The following is a 22,373-nucleotide window of genomic DNA, read 5'->3' on the forward strand; positions in this document are numbered from 1 at the left end:
ATAAAATAAAATAAAATAAAATAAAATAAAATAAAATAAAATAAAATAAAATAAAATAAATCAAGGCTGTGTATACATACAGCACACTGGAGCTTATTACTGTTTGCACTGTTCTGTGTGTGATTTGTGCAGCATCCTGTGTGGCAGAATGGTTCTGAGCTCAGAATGCTGTTCCAATAAGCTTGAACACATATGACACAATTTGGTTAGTGGAAACCCCACCATGAATTAATGTATTTTGTAAATTCTGAATTGTAAAGACTATCAGATAAACCAGTACAGGATGCTTCACCAAATACTGGACTAATTTTCTTGACAGATGCAGTATAGTTTTAATGCCTATACTATACATATAAGTAAAAAGATTACATTGAGAGGGTGTAAGCTTATACTTAAAACAGTTTAATATATTTAAAATGATGCAACACATTCTGTAATAAAAACACAAAGTGGTCCACTGAAATAGAACTCTACTATTACAGTCTCCTATACCGCCTGATTTTATTTTTCTTTTAAAAAAGTATGCCTGCCACCACCTGCGCAATAAAGAACAGATTTATTTTAAGCTAATTTCTCCTGCCCTGACACATTAATGACCTGTGCTGTAGCTCATGTCATTCAAATGTTTGAATAAAGGTTTAAGTGGGCACTTCCATAACAGCAACCACTTTTCTCTGACCCCTTGTTTATAAAATTGTAGGCATCTGAAATATGACTCTTCTAAGGCTTCATTTGAACTCAAAATTCTCCCCCACAGCTGAGATGAGTCTTCCTCCAAGCAGAATGCACTTGCTAGACCTATCATAGAGCAACACCACACAAAACTGCTGGGAAACTGAAGAACACTATCCAATTGCAACTGCCTCAGGTCAATGAAGAAGATATTAGTTTTATTTTTAGCTTGCTTTTGTAGCCTGATTGAGTTTTCCATGAGATAATCCAGTAGACGTTCTCCTCTCTGCTGCTTTGGGTTTCTTTTTAATCATCAGGTTGGCCACATTATTAATTAAGAAGTTCTTAATAAATCATTGACTCTTTAATGCGAATCAGAAGAAGCAAACACTGGCATCCCTTGACTAAATTTTTTCATAGTTTGTTAATAGAAACTTTAAGATGTTCATTACTGAAGTATCCAAGCGCCTCTCAAACAATAAAGAATCTGGTCTCATGATACCAATGAGAAGTGGTAAAGTGATGTAAAAAGAGTCTAACAAGTAGGGAACAGAGCACAGACCAATTAAAAGACTTGCTTGCAGTCCCAGAAGAAACCAGTAGCATCAATGCCAAAACATAGTAGGCTGTTTATCAGTTATTCATACCTGATGACCATTTTATAGTCTCTTGACAGTCTTGGTTTTATTTTTTATTTCAGAATGGAATATTACAGAAAGAAGAACAGGCTGCAGACAAAATCAAGAGCCAAATTTGCTTGCAGACACTGAACATGCATTTGCTTTTGTGTGAAGCTGGGGTCCCAGAATGGAAAAATCTACACCCTAGTATTTTCAGTAATGTTAGCAGTAAGGGTTCAGAAATCATAAAACAGATTTCCAGAAATCATGAGTTTAGTGTAAAAAAATATTGTGATGTTTTTATAGAAATACTTGTTTGAGTTTTCATTTTTTTATTTTGTTCATATTTACTTTGAAAAAGTCTTAAAAACGGTATGCAATGCCTTCAGGAGCTGGGTTTTTCTTAAAGACAAATGTCCAATGTTGTAAAACTCGTGGAAAAATTTGCTAGAGTCTGTACTGTATTTATTCAATGGCATTGATTATTCAGGGGGATTAATTCTAACAACTTAAAAGGTTATGCCTTATAAAGCCTAGTAGCAGGTGAACATGAAGATTTTAGACAGAATTTCAATAATATTGAGTTGTCTGCTTTTGAGCCAAGACAGAGGTTTGGATCCCAAAGAGTGTTATTGGTGTTGTCAGGTCTTCTCTGGCTATAAAGAAGCCTGATGCCCTCAAGAGGAGGAGATCAGGATTTACTGGTGCAGTAGACAAGCACCCAGGTGCTACTGCCTCGCATGTTTTCCTCGCTGCATCTGGCCCTGAATTTGGGTGAGGGAGGAGTTGCTGAGGTGGTGGCACCATGCAGTTGCCTGTCCAGAGGGGCTGATGCCCCCGAGATGCCGGTGGTTACCCAAGGCTGGGGCAGCTGGTGGGTATGGCCACCAGGGTCCAGCGTTATGCAGGGCCCAAGGTGATGTCCTCCACACCTCCCGTGGCACAAGTCCCCGGTGTTCAGGCAAATGTGTTGAGCCCAGTTCTACCTACGTCTACACAACCCTTTTTTGGATGGACATGTTTGGGTGAGCACAGAACTGGAAGCAGGACCTAATGAAGCAGAAACATGTTTAGACATTGTTTTTCCCTACCAAAGCATTCTAAATCTTTTGTTACAACTCAAGATCTTTCTGTCTTACCCTACCAACATCCACCTGCCATTGCCTCTATCTTTAGTGGGTCTCCTTAGGCAAGTCACTCCTCTAACATGTATTTTGCTTCCCTGGTATTAACAGCGTTGGGTTATTGGCTTTGTGTGACTGACAGTCAAAGAGTGGTGTAAATCACAAGGAAGGAGAAAACTCCCACTGTGGAATTCTGAATCTTTTTGTAAAAACATGTAATTCTATCCACTTACCTGTCTTTTCAATATGTAGAACATATCTGGTCCTGGTCTTCAAATGGTAGCTTTGTTCCTATTAGATAGTTTGCAGGGCTCTTACACAGGGCTTTGTGGTTGGGAGCATTTAATTCCCCTCCTCACCCACTTTTTTTACTCTTAAAATAAGTGTTTTGATCAGAAGCTAGAACACTGGAGCTAGCCGAGAGTTTATGCAAATCCAGCCAAAGCCTTTTGCCTAGTTGATTCAATCTTCCCTTTAATCCCCACGATGATCCGCAGTAATGGATAAAAATTCTGAGCAGGAGCAAGGAAAAAAAACCCTCAGGAAGCAATTTTGATTGCTGTGAGGAAGCACTTGAGGCTCTTGGCCCCGGGGAGCTCTCCCCAGTTCATTGGAGGCATTCAGATACCATGGTGATGGGGGTCTTTATATGAATAACTAGATAGATAAATGGGGAGTGCTTTTGATCTCTGCTAGCCTGTATTTCATGTTGTCAGCTGGGGAAGAGGCTATTCAAATCTGTCGGCTGCAGGAGGTCAGCCAGGAGAGAGAAAATGTCTTCATTACAGCCTTCTGTTCAGCCAGGCCTCCCAGCTGACCCCGCTGCCCAGGCTTGTCAGTCAGATGAGGAAAATTTTCCAACCGAGGGAAGGCATTGCTGTGCCAGATTTATCCCTGGTGCATGAGCTCGGAGGTAGCAGCGTGAGACCCAGGAAGATTTTGCTAGCACTGGGGCATGCCCCATACCAGGACAAAAGTGTGACCAGGCAAATGTCTGGGTCTGTGCTGGGAAACCAGGCTGGTTTTTGTTGGTGTTATTTTCAGTGCCACTTTTTGGAGGGCTCAGAAGGCAGGCCCAAGCTGAGTGACTGCAGAAGACAGCCTTACATGGTAGTTAGAAGCACTTAAATATTAATTACACTTTTGCAATGAGTCTTTTCAATCAGTGAGTCCCCTTTCATGAGTTTGATAGACATTTCAAGCAATGGAAATGGAGTTCATTCTATTTTACATTTCAGGATGGGTGTGAATTTATAATGTTTCTTTAAAGACAGTGCTCTGGCTCTGTGGGCACAGCCCCACTGAGATCTGTGGCAGTGCTCAGGAAGGAAACCTGGGCAGATTCTCACAAGCTTCTAATGGAGAAAGAAGACTTTGGCTATTGGAGGGCACGTTTTTGCAAGGGGATGCATGCAAAACTGCAATAGGAGTTCCAATCCCATTATTTGTTAATGGGATTTGTAAACCTCATGTTCACAGACTGAGATAAACAATATATGCTTCCTGAATTCCTCTTGCAAGAAGAGCTCCTTACAGCATAGCTAAATTACACAGTAAGTTATCATTTACAAAGAATGAAAATGAGAAAAAGAGTCAGTGAAATTAATTTATGTCTAAAAGATTTCTCAGTTTTTGGATTGAAGGGTGGGGGAAGCAGTGTCCTCCAAAACCACACTGTTGATGGGGATAGCTTACTACATTAGATCATTTCCAGAAAGCATTATAAAAATGTTCCCTTTACTCAAGCCAGCAAGGTTTTAATAGTATCAAAGCAAAATATAGTCTGCTATTAGCATGAAATAACATTAGCATAAATAGAAAAGAGTCAGGATGCTAAAAAAGAATTCCACATAAGTGGCCTGCTCATTTCACTAGACATCACTGTGGCTGAGAAACTGTGAAATTTCCATAATAATCGAGTGCAGAGGAAAACAAACAACAATTTTATTGATAGGGAAATTACATCCTGTTGCCGAATATAAAACTACAGCACTGTTCAATGGCCCCTTAACAGCACTGAAAATATATATTAATTTTTAAGTGTAAATGAAATGTAAATAAAATATTCAGTTCAATCTGGACACAGAATTCTCCTGATAGTGTTTCAGGGCAGAAACCCAGGAAATGTATATTTGGATTGCATATCCTAGACCCTAAGCTAGTGGCATCTGATACCTTTGTGGAAAAGATTTACTCAGCTGCTCTGTGGTGATATACTCTTGCTGGAAAGCACAGTATGAACCGGTCTGTGAGAAGGTGCTGGCTTGGGAGAGAAGGGCTCCTTGGGATTTTTTTGCTTTCTTTTTTTTTGAAAAGAGGAGCCTTCAGCACTTTGTAACAATAATCCCAGATATTACATCTTAAAGTAATGCTGCTGCAGTAGTTAGGACTGTTACAGCGGGGCTGGATTGTATCCAGAAAAGCAAACAGCTCTTTTTCCAGACTGGGGAGAGCAAGGAAAGCGGCTCTGGGAAAGAAGTGACCACACCAGTCATCACCACATAGACTCAGAGCTGGCAGACGGGTGTCCAAGCCCTGTCTTCTTTGGGGCTGGGGCATGCATGGTGACAGCAAAGAAGCTGCTTGGGTTTCTCAATCAGCATCACTGTGCCAGCAGCAGCAGCAAGCCAGGCAGCAGCCCTGGCAGAAGCAGGTTTCTCTCTCCTGCCCGTCCACGTGTCCAGGCACTGGAGACCCCTCTCCCCACCACCTCCTGCAGCCAAAAACCCTCCTGCACAGCTGGCCAGGAGCGCTGCCCTGCCAGCACGACTCTGCTTTGCATCCCCTGTGTGCTCTGCACAGCAGTAAATGCTTTCCCCCCAGGGCAGCGCGATGGAGAAAAAAGGGCCCTGAAATTCAGCCGTGAGCCACCCCTCGTCCTAAAAACCGCATCTGGGGGGGGGGGGGGAAGGTTGGGAGGGAGATGGGAGTGATTGTGCGGCTGCACAAAGCCAGCGGAACAGTTAATGCTTTAACCTTGCGTATAATTTATACAATAAACAAAGTCACATGTTTCTCTAATAATTTAGATGTAAGCAAATGTTGATTTATTCAGGAAGGCTACTGCCGGCAGCAAAGCCTGCAGCACTGAAATTTGAATTAAACTAGGACAGAAGCAGGCTAGTCTATAATAACATTTGTATAATTTTATTTTTGCCCTTGGCTCAGTTCATTTCCTTCTACAGTAGATGCATGAAATTGGTTCTTCAGCCACCTTTAGCTGATGTTCATTGATATCGGGGGTAGGCAGAGAAGCAAGAGAATGTAACCTTTTTAGACTTTGTGTTTGCAATCACAAGGCCATGAATTCCTAGGTCATTTACAACAATAATTTTCTGCTCTGCCTTCCTTTCCCGCAGTAATCTCTGAGCAGTGCCATTTAACCTGGGGTGATGGGGCTTTTCCCCCCATTTTTTTCCTGCATGGAGACTTCTAGAACAGAGCCTGTTAAACAGATGCAAATGTTGTGTTGTTTTTTATCCTTTTATTCAGGTCCGAGGGCATGAAATTGGAGTTCTCTTACTCTGCCTTCAAAAAGAAGGAAAGGGACTCTATGATACTTTAAAAATGATGCTGAAAAAAAGAGCACTAGCATGGATATCTGGAGTGGATCCCTTGGTTTGACTTCCCTTCCAGAGCGGCCTTCGAGGAGCAGAAAACATGCTGGGTATGGGGAAAGACGCAGAGAAGCATGAGGTAGCGATTCCATTAGGGGGATCTGGCGGAAGCAAAAACCCAAGACTCAGAGGATTCACACTGATGAGAAAAAACATTTTACATTTGCCCAGGAACTCTGCGATAGGTCTTCAAGGGAAGTCAGAGGATGCTGCTTGGGGATGGAGATGTCACTGGGCACCACCCCACCATGGAGGGGACACCTCATGTCACATGGCTGGGCTGAAACACACACAGAGAGCCTCCTTGAAACGCTCCCAAGGGCATGGTGTTTGCTTTTCCTGAGCCGAAAGAGACCATCTTATGATGGGGGGCAGAGATGTGAAAGCAAAAGGGCAGCTAGAGAGGTGGGAGGGGAAGGGAGAGAGAGGGGAGCTGAGAGCATGCTGGCAGAAGAGCGATAACGTCTCTGCCTGGCAGTGTGACAGGGATCATCTTTTAACAGCCGCCAGGACGAGCAAGATTTTTGCACAGGGATGACTCAAGTTGTTTTTTTCCAGACTTAAGCCCGGCCAGGTGCAAGAACTTGAATGCCTATTGCAAACTGAGGTAGTGGTGCTCTTACTCATAACACCCGTGTATTCGGTGATTTCATGGCTGTGGTATTTGCTAAGGAGTAACTTCATTCTTGCAGTCCTCTAGGTTACAAAGAAAAACTCCTTAACGTGACTGAAAATCAAAATAAGCTCTGTGGGCCCAGGGCAGTTCCTGGGAATCGGGAGCTGTCCCCAGCCACCCCAGCATGCCCAGACCCTGCAACATCCCCATGATACTTCCAAAGACCAGGAAGATAAGCATTTCAGCAGAAACAGCCACTTGACAGAGGCCATGGCTGACTGCCAGGGTAAGAAGTGCCAGCTTCAAGTTCTTCCCTTAAAAACATAAACAGGTTGCATAGATGAAGGGTTTTCTAAACAAATTAAATCCAAAATGCTAGATTTCCTACCTGCATTAAATGTCTACATTTCAGTTCCTGTAGATCTGATTGTTATTTTATTTCCTTCTTACAAATGGAAACCCCAATCTGTGGACAGTTGTAGTTTGAGAAAGAGATAAACTCCCAGGATTTCTTCTGGTCCTCAATCCTGACAATATATAAGCAATGGATACCTTGAGTCTTGTGCTCCCATGAAACTCACCTTGTATCTTCTCACCTAAAGGCTAAGGGCCATGATGTAGTCACGCCCTTCAAGAAGCCTTCCCTGACCACGGTGAAGAGAGGAGAGGCACCCCGGTGTGACTGCTGTGCCTGTCTATCCACCTCTGCCCATGGCAGTACTTATAAAACTTTCTTCCAGACCCCTCTCTCCATGTGCTAAGTACCACAATCAAGGGAAGGGCAATCCAGGGAGCAGATTCCTACACCGACAGTCACAGCTTCCCAGGCTGCTCCCTGGGTCAGGTGCTGCCCCTGACCTGGGGCAAAGTCGTGGCTGAGCCCTTTGTTCCCTTATTATAACTCAAAATGTTGGATGAAATCCTCAGCTGGAGTAAACAACACTCATTGCTCCTGGCCCTCACTCACTGGTTTGCAAGAGCACGCAGAAGTAGCCACATTTCTGCTGTTAAAACTGAGCTTGGATGACACTTTTGTGGTCAAACAAATAAGTATCGCTGCATTTTATTTAGTTCTGTTAATGCCACATTAAGAATGGCATGTGTTTTAACATAACCACACTTTCCCCCTTTTTTTTAAAAGCCATAAATGAAACGTTAGAAGTCTCAATCCATCACGGTGACATCAGATCAGTGGACTGTGACTTTTATGACATCAGAGCAATTGATTATATGACTCTTTTATGTGTAGCTTGCTATGCAATGATTGCTCTTCTCTCCATATATTACATCCTAACATCCTGGAATAATCTCTAGAGATAAAAAGGAATCGCTGTGAAGCAGTGAAGTACAGTAGTTACAGAATTGCCATAAAACTGTCATAAAAAAAAATTGTAGAAACAAAAATGCCTTTAAAGATGGCAATGTTCCATTATGGGTCCCTAGCTAATGGGCTGTATTTGCCCTATGCACACCTTACTATACTTACTGCTTCTGGATATTTCTGTACCTTTCTCCCAGCAGCTTATATGGTTGCCAAGACATGCAAGGGTGTTGGTCTGTGTAGTGTATGTCCCTCCGTCCCATTATATCATCTCTAACAAGTCTCACGCCTTTTGCACCAAGCTACATGCAGAGCCTCTTCTCAAATCACTAAAAAGAAGCTGACAGTGAAAGGGAGGTGTGAGCTGTTTGTTGCCATAAAATTGCTGAAAGAAGACAGATATTCTGTAGTGCTTATAAATAAAGGTGCTGCTAAAATTTGATTCAGGGCACAGAATAAGTAGCTCTTTCTTGCTGAGAGCTGACATGGAAAGCTCTGCCCAGAAGACAGAGCTCCAACTCGATTTTTTGCTATGCAATCACACGTGCTTGAGCCCAGTCAACATGCAAGGTGCTGTGCTTTGTAGCAGTGTGTTTTCCTGTGTTCTCCAGGTTATCCACAGGGTTACTACTGGGAGCAATGAGAAAGCCAGTGTTTCTCTTTCTCAGGTACAAATTTGTTGCTGTGTGGGAGGATAAGTTCCAACAGGCAAAGACAAATGCTTTCTCTTTTTTTTTTTTCCTCCCCTCTTTCTAATCTCAAGGCAATTTAATGTAAGCAGAAAGGTGCTACAGTCCTAAGGAAGGTGTAAGTCATCTGAGAAGTTTATGCCTCAGGGTCCTGAAAGCTGAGCTCTGGCAAATCTCACCCCTGCTGCTGTGGATGTCCGTGTCCCCAGTGTCTATCCCACTACCTCTGCTCCTACAGGGGGTGACCTCAGGCAGAGGAGAGAGTCCAGAGACCGGGGCAGGGGCTGTTGTCCCTTGAGGAACTGCAGCTGCTGTTGTTCTGCATGTTAGCAGGCACCTATAGATCATCCCCAGGTTGTCTGCCTTGCCAGAGAAATACAACAGCTTCAAGAAATACTTTAACATCTGCAAAATACTTTGGGATCCTTATACAGAAGGCACGAGAGAAAAGATGTATGCACAATAAAATTTCCGCAGGCAGCCCTTGATGCCAATGTCCTCTAGTCACCCTCAGAAATGATGCAGTGCAGCCCTCTTCTTCCTCTGTCCTTCCCAAAGAGGTGTATTTTGGCAATCTGAGAGACAACCTAAGCTATCTAAGGTGATGAATGGTTAGTACTTATCCCACTCACAAGGATCTGAGCTCTCTTTTATTAGGTCTGGGGAGGGAAGAGATGAGTGGCCGGGACCTTTTAAGGGTCCTTCACAGAGTCCAGGGTGATTTCAAAGGCATCTTATGGCATAGGATATTGACAACAACAGAGCCCAGCTTGAACAGCCACCCTTAACTCATCCTAATTTATATGCAGACCAAGCAGCAACATTATTGTTCAGCTGGGGGCATATTTAATTGCTGAATGTTCTGCAGATGTCTTGCAGGCTGGATAGATAAAGGCATTTAAGTTGCTGACTTATAACAACACATCTTTCTTCTTTTAACATAAAAATTCCTACCTTCTTTGATGGATGTGGAATTTATAGGACCGAAATCTTGTGCTAGTCCTTCAGAATATTTTAGCAAGCATTCAACTCCCCAGCACTGCAAAGGAGCAGCTAAACCCTGATGCCTTTTCATCAGGAAAACAAATGAGCTTCATTACTGTAAAAGCAGTGCTTCCGCCTGGTATGAAATCGAGAAAGGTCCATTATTGTTTCTTTAAACCCAGCAGTATGACGTGTCGGGCTCTAGCCAGACACCAAAGGGACTGCAGTTTATTTAAGTTCCGGCAGTCTGCTCAGTGCTGAATGAGATGCACAAGGAGTCATGAGCCTTGCCCCAAGGAGCGAGTGACCCCAGGGCAGTCGTGCAAAGCACTGCTGGTGCCAGGGTCCCACACAGCTCCCATTTGTAGGAATATCACGGGGTGCCAAGCAGTATGGGATCAGGCCCATGAATGTAAAACTCTCTGGGAAGAGGAGAGAAGTGTCTTGTCTATCTCTAGGTCACAGCTTATATTAAGCGCTACATAGTGCATATTGTCTTTTCTTTTTTCTTTTTTCTTTTTCCTTTTTTTTTTCCATGTTCTCTTTTAAATCTCTCCCAACTTTCAGGAATAATCAGATTTAAAAATGGATGTCCCTTATATTTTTTTAATGGCACCTATGATGCCCTTTCAGGCTTGCGTCACACCAAGTCTCCTCCATCCCAGTGACTTAGGTGTCTGACAATTTGTCAGGGAGATAGCCATAAGTTAGGCAGAAAACCGGACTCCATTAAAAAAACATAAAAGCTGGGAGGAGGCAACTTGATGTGGCATGGCTCCTGGCGATGAAGAAGCATGAGTGCATACTGAAGCTTAGAAATAGAAAGTGATGTCCTCATAAAAATATGGCTCTAGGCTGGTGTGCCACTAGAAATTCTTCTGTCAGTTTAGAATATTTAGCTCTAAGGGATCTCTACTTTCAAATGGATCTTTTGATGCAAAATAGGCTGCACAGACAGAGATAGTGTTGAAGAAGGGAAAGTCGCATTTGCTCCCAGTTATGCTTGGTAAACTGAAGATTTTTAGATAGACTTTTTGATCTTAAAGTATTGAGTGGGCAGGTGGGTTACCTCGCTGGTGTGTTAGCTCTCCAGGCCCTTCTAACTGAAAACCTTCACTGATGTCTGGGCAGCTAAATAATACTGAAAGCTTCAACACTGCTGGTTATCAGGGGAACCTCTTTAGCCTAATTTGAAAGCTCAAAGCTCCAGGCAACTGAATTTTTTTGGTTACAGGCTCTTTTGTGTGATGTTCCAATGCAGTATATCCAATCAATGATGCGATATCACGCACAGTACCATCATGTGGATGTTTATTCCCCCTGTGTTTTGTATTTGACTTGTTAAACTGCAAGAAGAGTTCAGGGAACAAATGGGGGGAAAAAAAATAAAGAGCTGCTCCTCAGCTCCCCTGCTGCAGAAATTTAAAACTAGCTAACACACAAGCCTCAGTGCTCCAAAAGAAATGAAAAGAGCAGAAAGTGAAAATATATACATATGTATACACATGAACAAAACATGAGCCACAGTCATGGCAATCTGGGCTCCAATGTGCCAAACAAAAGGGGTTATTCCTCCAAGCCGTCTTTGCACCGTAAAATTTAGGACAAAACAAGGCTGGTTTATGATCACGTTGTAGATTCTGCTAGAAAACCATACAGTTGCAGTACAGTAAATTCCACTGAAGGTTAGGGCAGGCTGGTTCTCTGGTTGTTTTGTTTGTTTGTCTTTTAATATTGTAACTTCTAAAAGAATCAGTGTGAATCAGAAAGACAGTTTGGATGGGGCATGGGAGCAAGGCTAGTGATCAAGATACTCATTTTTCCTTTCTTCTCTAATTACACTCAAGCAGCCCCATTGTAATTTAAGATCATTTGGGAGAATTACAAGAACTGTGAGAATTCTTTCCACACTGATTCTTTTTTACACAAATAGTAATAGGCCAGACCTTCATATGAAATAAATCAGCCCAGACTATTTCATTTACAGTGTGTCTGTGTAAACAACCTTAAATTGATTGTATTTATTAAGATGCCAAAAATAAAAGTAAGAGGAAGCTGCATGATGAATGATTCATTTACAGAGGGTGCCTGATACCTCCTGAGGTTTTGGCTCAGAAGAACAAGAGTATTTTATGGAAACTCCTGTGTTTTATAACTCTTTCCATTTAATTTGATGCAAGTTCTTTCACCCAGTCCAGTAAAAACACAGAAGATGGTTCAGAACTAAGATTCAAGCAAAACTACGTTATAAGATTTTAAGTCTTTGAAACAGAGCTTCCAGCTCAACTGGAACCAGTGCTTGCCTAAATTATATTTTCTTATGTTTACAGGATTTTACTGTCAGTCCAACTTCTCTTTCTGCTCTGATCTAAAGCAAGCCACAAGCCTGCATTTAGGATGCTGTAGTCCCCGGAGAGTGAGATAACTGTGATACTGGGAGTTTCTCTTTGTCGTTTCCTATGGTCTGTCTCAAATGAGAACTCATATTTGAACCCTAATATCTGCGATGATGAGACAAATGGGCAGTAAACAGTGGCAGGCATCTGCTTCCAGTATGCACTCTGAGCTGTTTTCTTGCACTGTGAGAAGAATCTCTTCTCTTTTGGCTTGCTCTTGACAGTGCTGAGTGACAGCTGATGGTGTTGATAACCTTGTGCTGCCATTGACATGAGCCAGATGTGAGGATACTCCACCCTGCAGGGCTGTATCCTACACTCACCGTTACCCTGGAGTGTTTACTAGGTAGCCAGATCTTACATTTATTTTTGGCATCCAAATAAAGTAAAATCATCTTGCCATTATTTACACATTCCTATTGAAGCAAAGTTTCCATGGGTATACACTGGCCTCAAGTTCAGTTAGCAGTGCTGACACTTCCCTGGTTTGTGATTCTTCACAGCTAGTTCGTGATTCCTTTGTTGATTTCTGGAAGATGTCATCAGAGAAGCTGTGACAGTGAGGCAATGACGAATGAAGCAACACTTCCACTTTCACACTGGGTGTACTAATCTCATCCATAAGTGAAATGTTATCCCAAACTAAAAGTATTCACTTAGTGAATGAATTACTGCTAAAGTCAGCTGTACTGCAAGTGGGCATAATCATATGAGCCTTTCTTTCTCTCTTGAAGGCTTTGGCATCAGAGTAACAAACCAAAGAGCATGCCAGGAGGTGTTGAGCAAATTCTTCCAAAACAAAGAAGATTGTCTTTCTTACAGCTGCATGTCTTCCTCTCTGTATTCACAAGGTTCAGATTCATTTGTCGGCCTTTTAGCTGGTTTCAAGTTGTGCCACTTATAAGCATCAGGGAAGGTAAACATATGGAAGCAACAATTGCCTCTCAGGATACTTAAACAATGAAAAAACAGCATTCTCCAGATAGGAAGCACCACAGATAAGCAAAGAATTAGCATGATTGGAAACAAGGTGACCCAGCTAGCCTCTCACCCCAACAACGTAGAAAGGATCAAAAGGTCTGCCCAGGTTTATATGGTCTCTAGACATGTCCCAGGAGTCCAAATGTGCCAACACCTGCCAAAACGTGCCTGGGATGGCACGTGGTTGCCTGTTTTGGATTGCACTCAAACCTAAAATGAAACTCAGCAGAACCAAAACTGAATAAATCTGGCTGGTTTAGGCAAGCACTCTGTGAACACACGGGGTATAACCAAGCAGCAAGAAACTGGGAAAAAAAAATAATATATATATATATATATAAAAATATATTAAAAAAATAAAAATAAACACAACCACATAGGGACTGTATATTTCAACGCTGCAGCCAAGAGATTCGTGCACCTAGCTGCCTTACAAGCCTTGTGCCTAAATGATATAGTAGGTGGCATTAGAAGAGATGTTTTCTATATTGCTGAAGGTAATCTGTTATGGAACTACCTATAAAATTCAATACTTGGACAGTATAGCAACAGTATCTACTTCACCTACTCCCAGCTTACTTTGCCAGTTGATATATGAATGGTTTGGAAAGACATTTTACTAAAACCTCATGATCCAGACAATCTGTAAATACCAGCATCCCTGTAAACAAGGGTTTCCCCCTTTGCTGTTAATTTTTCCTTCATGCTAGGGGAATGTAATGAGCATTTCTATTAAGTCATATGGTAGAGAGTATGCACAAAAGAATATTCATTCTACCAATATTGTCAGAAACAACTAACTTTTTCCAATTGGTAAATTTTAATTGCTAGCTTAATCTAGTGTAATAACAATGTGGAGGCTTTAGGCCTCAGTTCATTAAAGCATTTAAACATGTGCTTAAATATCTTTGCACTTAATGAGACTTAAGTCTCTTCCTAAGTGTTTAGCTAGTTCAGTGACTTGATAGAAAATCTGGTGAGTAAATATTTACTGATTAATTCAGACCACTGATAATACAATTCCATAAAATGGCATCTGAATAAAAACTTCTAAGTGTAAAATCTAAGAATGCAAGGGAATTAGCAGGCTGAAGGGCAAAACAAAGCACTTAAAGCCAGTGAATCATCTTGTAGCTACTGTGAGCACTGTTTCAAAGGACGAGCTGGTTGGCATATACTCATACCAAAAAAAAAATAAAAAATAAAATAAAGATAAAAAGTAATCAAATACCATCATGCAGCAGAATCCAACAAGTCTAAGTGCTAAGAAAACACCTTCTGAGAGGGTGAGATTCTCTGCCAATGATAGGCAGGAAATGGTCCACCTCCCATCACTGGAGATCCTGTTGCATACAGAGATGGTTGTCACCTACAGTTGCTCAGAAACACGCAGTGGTTGAGGGGGGTGATAGGCACCTGGACTTTGAGAGAGCCTTCAGGTTGCCTGTGACCCAAACCAGACATTTCAGAACACAGTTTTTAGGTACCTTCCTGAAAATTTCTCCACAGTTTGCCCAGTGGTCTTTCTTATTTTTCCATTTTTTTCTAAAAAAAAATGAATTATTTTAAGAGGAGAAGACTGTTCTGAATAAAATATTGATTGCATATCTCATTGTTTAAATGCTAGAAAATTCAAAGTAAGGATTTTGTTCATCTTATCTTTGTCTTCTCTGTTGCTCATAGATAGATATATAGATATATTGATAGAGATATGCATGTTTATATACACACATACACGTATGTGCAGAAGAGTACTCAGAACTACCACACCTGTAAAGGAGTGCCTATACAACCGCATGATATTTAAAATTTGAACAAAATATTAACAGAACATGTTTACCACCAGTACTAAAATTAATATGAAATTGCAGTATGTTTGTTTCCACAAGCTTACACTTGGATATGATCTCCACATTAAAAATGAATTTACATAACAAATCAGAAATGAGAAGTACAACTTTGTGGTATTTAAAGCCATAGGAACTTGTGAACTAGTGAAATTAGTGGAACTAGTGAAAATGATGTTTCCTCGGGACATACATATCGCTGGAGTGAACCAAGTAAGTCTCCAAAGAGTCCAGAAGGGTGATGGCCAGTACCCACCTATTTGTAAGCTCCTAATTTACCAAAGTGTTATGGTTAAAACAGACAAGAATTCATTACAATGAGGTTTGAAACTCAAATCTTCCAGTTAGTAAAGTTTTGTAATTAAATTAGAGAAGAAGAGAAGGCTTAAAACACATATTAAGAGGGGGGAAAAAAAGGGGGGGGGGGGGAGGGGGGGAAGAGATAATACAAAAATTAATCCTGTAGCTTTATAGCTAAGGCCATAGAGGGAAGTCGTTGTAACAACTTTATTCAAGAAAGAGATTGTGCCTTTGTAATCTTACAACATCATTTCTCACTGAAAGCTGGCAAGCCTGCAAGTTTCTTTCACAAACATAAGTCATCTGCACCAACATAGTTAAGATGACTTATTTGGATTTTCTTCAAGCTTTTGACAAGATCCCTTGCTTAAAAAAACCTGTAAAAGCTGCACAGTAGAAAAGAAGTGTTGTTCTCTGTTGTAAAAACTGGACCGGGAGACAGGAACTCCTGAGTTCTCATTGTATTTCCTTTGATCTATATGCCCTGTTCATAATAAGCCTGACACTTATTCCTTCTGTTGCTTTGGGCAAGTCATATAATCTCTCTGCCTCCTTTTCCTATCTTGGGGGGTATTGCATGGATTAGTTGGTCAATGTTTGTAAAGCAGCTGAAGAGTATTGACCCGATTCTCCCAGGGAAGCAGGGACACTCAGCTTCTTGGAAAGTCATGACCAATAAATTCTAAAACATGCTACAGAAAATAAATACCAGCAGAAAAAAATAATAATAATAATAATAAAAAAATGAATCCAGCTGTGGCACCAACTATACCTGTTGTAATTCAGTTTGTTCCTGTAAAAGGCTGAACACACTAAATCCCCTCCCACAGCTGTCACAGGAGCCCAGGACCTTCCTGGTGTGGTTGGTATCTTTCAGGTTTTGGACTGTAGCTGTTGGTGAGAAAGAAGGGAGAAAGGACTGCTCCTCAGGGGGACACAGAGACCACTCCCAGCAAATGTTTGCACTAGTGAGCTGGCAGGGGAAAATAAACAGTGATTGAGCGACATTTACTAATGGTACTCATTGTCCCATGCAGCTGAAGAGGATTGAGAGAAGCCTGAGATGAATTAAGAGGCATTGGTGTATCCTGAATTTGGGGATAACTGAAGATCAAATGAGCTTAGTCTTGGACGAGTGTACAGTAATAAACTTTGGCACCCTTCTCTCTGTGACTTCATTGGTTTTACTTTGAATTAAGTTTGGTTTGACTTTGCTGCACAGCAACAACCTGCACATTTCCACACCTACCTGTATGTGGGCACAGAGAAGTAACAGAGAGGATTGCTCCTGTACTTGCATCAGAGTGGGTTGGTTAGCTGACTATTAAGAAAAATGAAAAAAAAAAAAAAAAAAAGAAAAAAAGCAAATTGAGAACATCATCTTTCTTGAGCACATCTTTCTAAGAGAGAAATCAGGAGACAATACCATGGCCAAGGCACTGGAGAGTGGCAGCAAATGCCCAGGCAAAGGGAAAGAATATTTTCTTCATATTTGTGCCCTTTTCAGATCATTTTGGATGCTGTTTTTCACTGCTGGCTGATGTCACGAGGAGAAGGAGAGCAGCAGCTGCTGCATTAGCAGAACTCTGCATTTTCTGCTGGGGCAGAGAAGTGCAGGAGGCAGAGAGATAAGGCAGTTTTGCCTGTGTGAGTGCACTTTGGAGTAGCTATTTGTGTGCACAGGTAGTGTAATTGCAGAGAGAGGAAAAGGCAATCAGCAGCCTTAACAAAGAGCTCTATTCCTTCCTTTGCACGAGCAGCTATGCCAGCTACATCAAGCCACTGACTCTTTGCCAGCACTCCTTGCTATTATCTCTGTCAGGGGAGTGTTCCTAGTATAGACGTGGCCTTGGCAGCAACGCTTCCTTGCTAACGTGCCCTTGTGAGATGCCTCCTTCATGCCACCTTCACCTATATATGTTTGGTGATCATCGTGTCCTTTCTCCTAGAGGCTCTCTAGGATGTACACTCCATGGTTCGGTCACTCACAAGAAGACTGAAGACTGGAAGAAAAACAACAGCAAAACCCCAAGAAGGCTAGCAGAAGGTTGGCTGACAAGGTAGGACTTCTCTCAACATCTGTCTCATGCTGGCTAGGACACAGAAGGGTTGCCTGAAGGTATCTATGGTACTGCCCTTGCATGAACTAGCACAGCAATTTTCATTGACTGTAGCATGAGAGGGAGAGTTTTTCCAGATGGGCATTTTTCCCTGGCAGACCTTTTCAGCATTTGCCTTAGGAGATGACAGTCTCTATTTTCACAGGCAGTCAACTAAAATCCTCTTTAAACTTGTAGGTCTCCTCATGTCCCCCTAGCAGCTGTGGCAGGACCAGCAGGGCATGGATTAAAATATCGATGAGCTTCTGGCAAGCCACTACTTTCAACCATGAAATGAACAAAAAAGAATAGTGATGAGGTGGCAATGTTCGTATCTCTGGCTGCTGTCTCTACCCAAAAACCTACTGTTGTATAGTACTACTCAGTGCTTACAAGTTTCTTGTATAAAACAAAGTATCGGGCCATTACTAAAACATAAAAATCACCAATATAACTGCAGGTGTGATATCCGCATAACATATGGAACCAAGAATGGAGCAGACAGTAGCTTAACATTTTTGCACCACTCCTCCTCTATATAAGCTCATCCATCAAGTAGGACTAGACTAGCCCAGCTCCTATAATACCTTGCAAGCCTGGGAAATGACAATGATGTAAAATCGGTATGAGGTGAAAAACGGCTGCTTTTCATGAAGTGGCTAGGAGAAAAACATCATTGATTTAAAAGTGGCTTTCTCCAAAGTATTCCAAGCAGAAAAGTACCACTGCTTTTCTGCAAAGAGGGAGCAAAGGTACATTGACAACATCAGTTTTTCAAAACTCATTCATAGCATTGAAAGCATAGGGTAATTTCTGTCTTACAGAAATACAATACCAACCAAAATACATTTTTGATTTGGAAAGTGCTACAAACAGTACCTGATTTTTAGTAGAAAGCCAGACAGTATCTCTTTCAAATGATTTTTTTAAAAAGATACACTTGGTCTACAATGAGTGTAGTAAATGAGTATGGTTCCAAAATCCGCAGATCACTAATTGCAGTCATTATTTGTAGATCTAAAACCTTGGAACAGACTGCTTCTGAAGGGGGCACATAGTAACAGCCAGGTTCAAATGCTATAGTCAAACCTTTTCTTTATCCAGATCAGCCATTTGAACACCCCAGACCAACATATGTACTCCCAGGCTTTGGGCTATCCAAAACACAAATATGAATCCAGATTTTACAGCCTGAATTTCTCTTAAAGCTGTATTTTCTATCCCTCTGAAATATTTCCTCAGTCGAATAGGATGCTTTATTGAGTAGAAATTCATGTTTCAAATAACTATCTCAATGTATTACCATATTTTGCTACTATCTCACACTTTCTGGAAGACTGTGTATAGAAGTATATCTATATTGAAAGAGAGTTATGTATCATCAGTGCAAATTTTCTCTCTGAAAACTCATGGTACAGTTAAATAACAATCCTGAGAATGGTGGTTTTAACGTTAAAAATCTAGAAGGGAAGGTTGTTGGTGTGTTTTGTTATTTAACAACACCAGATACCTCTGCTCATTTTCACTATGTGCATAGGTGTGCTCAGGGAATATTTTTATAGGCAGGAAAGCTAAGAGGTTCAGACACCCAAAGGATGAACAAAGAGATACTCTAACATAAATTTATATGGTGCCCTGAAGGTACCACCATTGTATTATAGGGCTTCTCATGAGCAGTTTTGGCTCAGGCAATAGGACCGTGAAGCGAAGCTAAGTGGTTCTGGACCAGGTGAACTGAGAATGAGGCAGATTATACTACCTCTAGAAACTGTGTGTTTTGTTATAGAGTACTAAAATATAAAATAGGAAAAACAAGTTAATCAAATACATATTTTACTCCCTACCAATTCCTCTCCCCCCCTCCATGTCTCAGCGTGCACACACATACACGCACACACAGCCTTTACCCTCTTTTCCTCAGCGTAGTCTTTAATTAGAAATAGTTGAGCAGTTCAGTTGGAATGGTCTTAGAGCAATTTGTACAATCTCATGAGATGCATTATCAGTTATGCCCTGAATTCTGCATGCTTTATCTACCACACTGACTCAAATTTCTTACATGTTCAATTCTTCTAGTATTTCACACAATCCAGCCCAGAAAAGCTTACAGTGACCATATGGGTGAATTAGTCCTTTGGTAAAGTGGACACACTAATTTGAATAAAACATCTGGCTTGTGTTGGGGTGGAGGGAAGAAGTTTCAAGTGTGTTTAGGGAAAGAAAGAAGAAAAAAGAAGTAAGTAACAGCAGGAGAACGGGTGAACTCCAGTTTGCTGTCTGCCATCACAGGTTGTGCAGAATTGGTTCTTTTCCACCTGTTTTGCAGAATTGGCTCTTTTTCCACAACTTTTCTATGCAACAGCTCTCTGAAGGCAAGAAACAAAGGCACTGTGGTATTGTCCCATTCTGCTCCTCAAAAAGCCTCTCTGTGCAATCACCAAGTAAGCAGAGGGGTACGCTTCTTGGGGAAGGAGTAACTGGGGAGGGAAAAGAGAAGTAGAGAACATCAGAAAAATGCAGAGGATTTCCCAAAGTTCATTATAAATGCAAATATACATAGGAGGCAATTATACCCAGACTCACAGTTTTAGTCCTGTGTGCTTGAATGCAATCTTCTAAGCATTTCTTTTTTTACCTATCCACAAGTTTCATGAATTGCTAGAGGTCTGAGTATTTCCAGCTCCCATCACTGGCAGAGGGATCTAGGGGCACTGAAGGCTTCTGAAAGACACTCATAGAAGAGACCCCTAAAATGAAGAGAGGTTTTCTGTAAAACGGCTCTGTGGTCCCTGGATTACCCATACAGTCTGTAAGCTTATCTATATCTTCACAAGGGACCTAGAGACTCTCAGGAGATTATGATACACCAAAAACCTATGTTTCTGGGGAAGAACCTAATTCAATCTCAGTTTTCATACCAATTAGAAAAATGACATAAAAAGTTAAATGAACTTTATCTCCCAATCCAGTGGTGCTATTTGTCCTTAAATCAGCTACCCACAGACTGCACTCGTCCCCTGAAGCAGATAACCAAAAGCTTGGAGCCCCAGGTGCAGGGACGGACATCATCTCCTCCCATGGAGCAGGGCAGGCAGAGCTGTCATCTCTGGGCAGCTAAGTGCAGAATGAGGGGATCCACATGGAAACAGCTGGCAACTGTAGTGGGATACAGAAATACCCCTATTCAGCTTCTGTTGGTTTCCTAAATGCAGTAGGGCATAAATGGCATAGGTGGCAGTGGAACGACCGGACCCCTTAAGAGGCAGGGTTGAACTTGGTGCTGAATGAGGTCAGCCACTTTCCTACAGTGCACCCGTGGCTTGATTTCCAGTCATTTCTTCTCACAAGTGCAGAAGGGATATCATTGCTTAGGCTACTTCCCTGCTTGTTAGGGCTTGCCCTGTTCAATTCACATTACAGTTAAATAATAAAATCTATTTCTTCAAATTCTGCATCAAAATGTTACTGATAATAAAGAAAAATATATGGTATTTTTAACAGTCCTTGGGGAAAACAAATCTGGAGAAACTGTGTTCATAAATCTCCCCCTTTGCATGCAATTTAAAATCCTCTAATTTTTACTAAAAAGGAGAAGGAATCACTTACAAACTATGTAGTGTAGGCAACTGTTGCTAGCCTTTATTTCCACACTACCCAGCTTTTCTTAATATTTTTGAAACGAGATTGATACATATATAAAACCTACCGAACTGCAGGAGGAAACTTTGAAAAGAAGGTCAAGCTGACATGAGGGACTTCCTGAGAAGAGCCCCTGTATTTGTTTCCAGACAGGATTACAGATAAATCAGAAATAATGCCCTTTAGCAAGTGGACACATATGATCTGCAGCCGTTGGAAACCCTGCCTCTTCAAAAGCTGCAATTTTCCAAACTGTTAACATTGACAATGATGCAGCAAAACTACTATAGTTTTCCAGGGGCTAATTAGGAACAGGTGATGATTTGAGCAAAAATTCAGAAATCAAATATTGAACTCAGTTTGTGCTCATTAAGGTTGCTATTCAGCATCAGTAAAATATTTATAATGCACAAACACAATGAAGTTTTATGTAAACCTGTTTTCAAAAAAAAAGATAACTCCGAGTAAAATAGAAAAGAATTTGGTTTAATGCATTCTCCTTTACATGCAAATTACCTCCAAGCAGTTGATAAAGGTAAACACTGCTAACATATTTATCTCTATATATATTTGTATATATATATGTGTGACAGCCCTTATGAGCTAGGCTGTCTTTTTGTGAACTGTACTGATGTCAAAAACACATCTGCAGGTCAGAGCAGGGCCACGCCAGCAGTAAATTGAGGCCTGAGCAGAGGGAAGGAGGGCTGCAGGGAGAGGGCAGGATAACCACAGGCTGGGTCTTTCCTCTGCCCTGCTTAGAAAGTACTGTGGAAATGTTTAATTTGCATGTAAAAAGAGATGCAGATGGTATTTAAGCGTAACCATTAACCTTGGCTTCTTTATCTCATTTATGTGCATTCATATTTTTCACCATCATATAATGGGAAGGAGGAGGCTGCAGTCCTGTCATGGAATGGCAGCAGACGAACAGAGGCAGCAGTATCTACCCCTATATCTACTAGTAGATATCTACTACCCACCATGGTTTGCAGCTACCCCCATTGTGCATGTCCCCTACCCCATAAATGTTGTGTGAGACTTAAGCCCATCATTTTTTGACTCAGAGATGAAAGTTTTACCAAATGAGCCTTCATGAGATAATGAAAACATTTTCTTGCTTCTGAAGAAAATATTTTTTTTCTTTTCTTTTTTTTTTTTTTTAACCTACTGTTGACATAATTTGATAAAGCCTTCAATGTAGGTAAAATAAAGCATAATAATATTTTTTGCTTTTTTAAAGGAAGGTACATTTCTATTTCCCTCACCTTTCTCGCTAACAGCCACATGCAAGCTTAAAATTAAAATTTGTTCCCTTCCTGATTTTCTCTCTGTATTATGCAGGTCGCTAATGAGTACCAGGCTGCTGGCATTGCTTTATTTATTTATTAGAAAGAGAAGAGCAGTGAAGCATTTAAAACAGTCACATACAGAGAGACATTAAAATTTTTGCAGTGACACACGGTGA

This window comes from Aythya ferina (genome assembly GCF_964211825.1).
Source record: "Aythya ferina genome assembly, chromosome: 2".
NCBI classification, from domain to species: domain Eukaryota; kingdom Metazoa; phylum Chordata; class Aves; order Anseriformes; family Anatidae; genus Aythya; species Aythya ferina.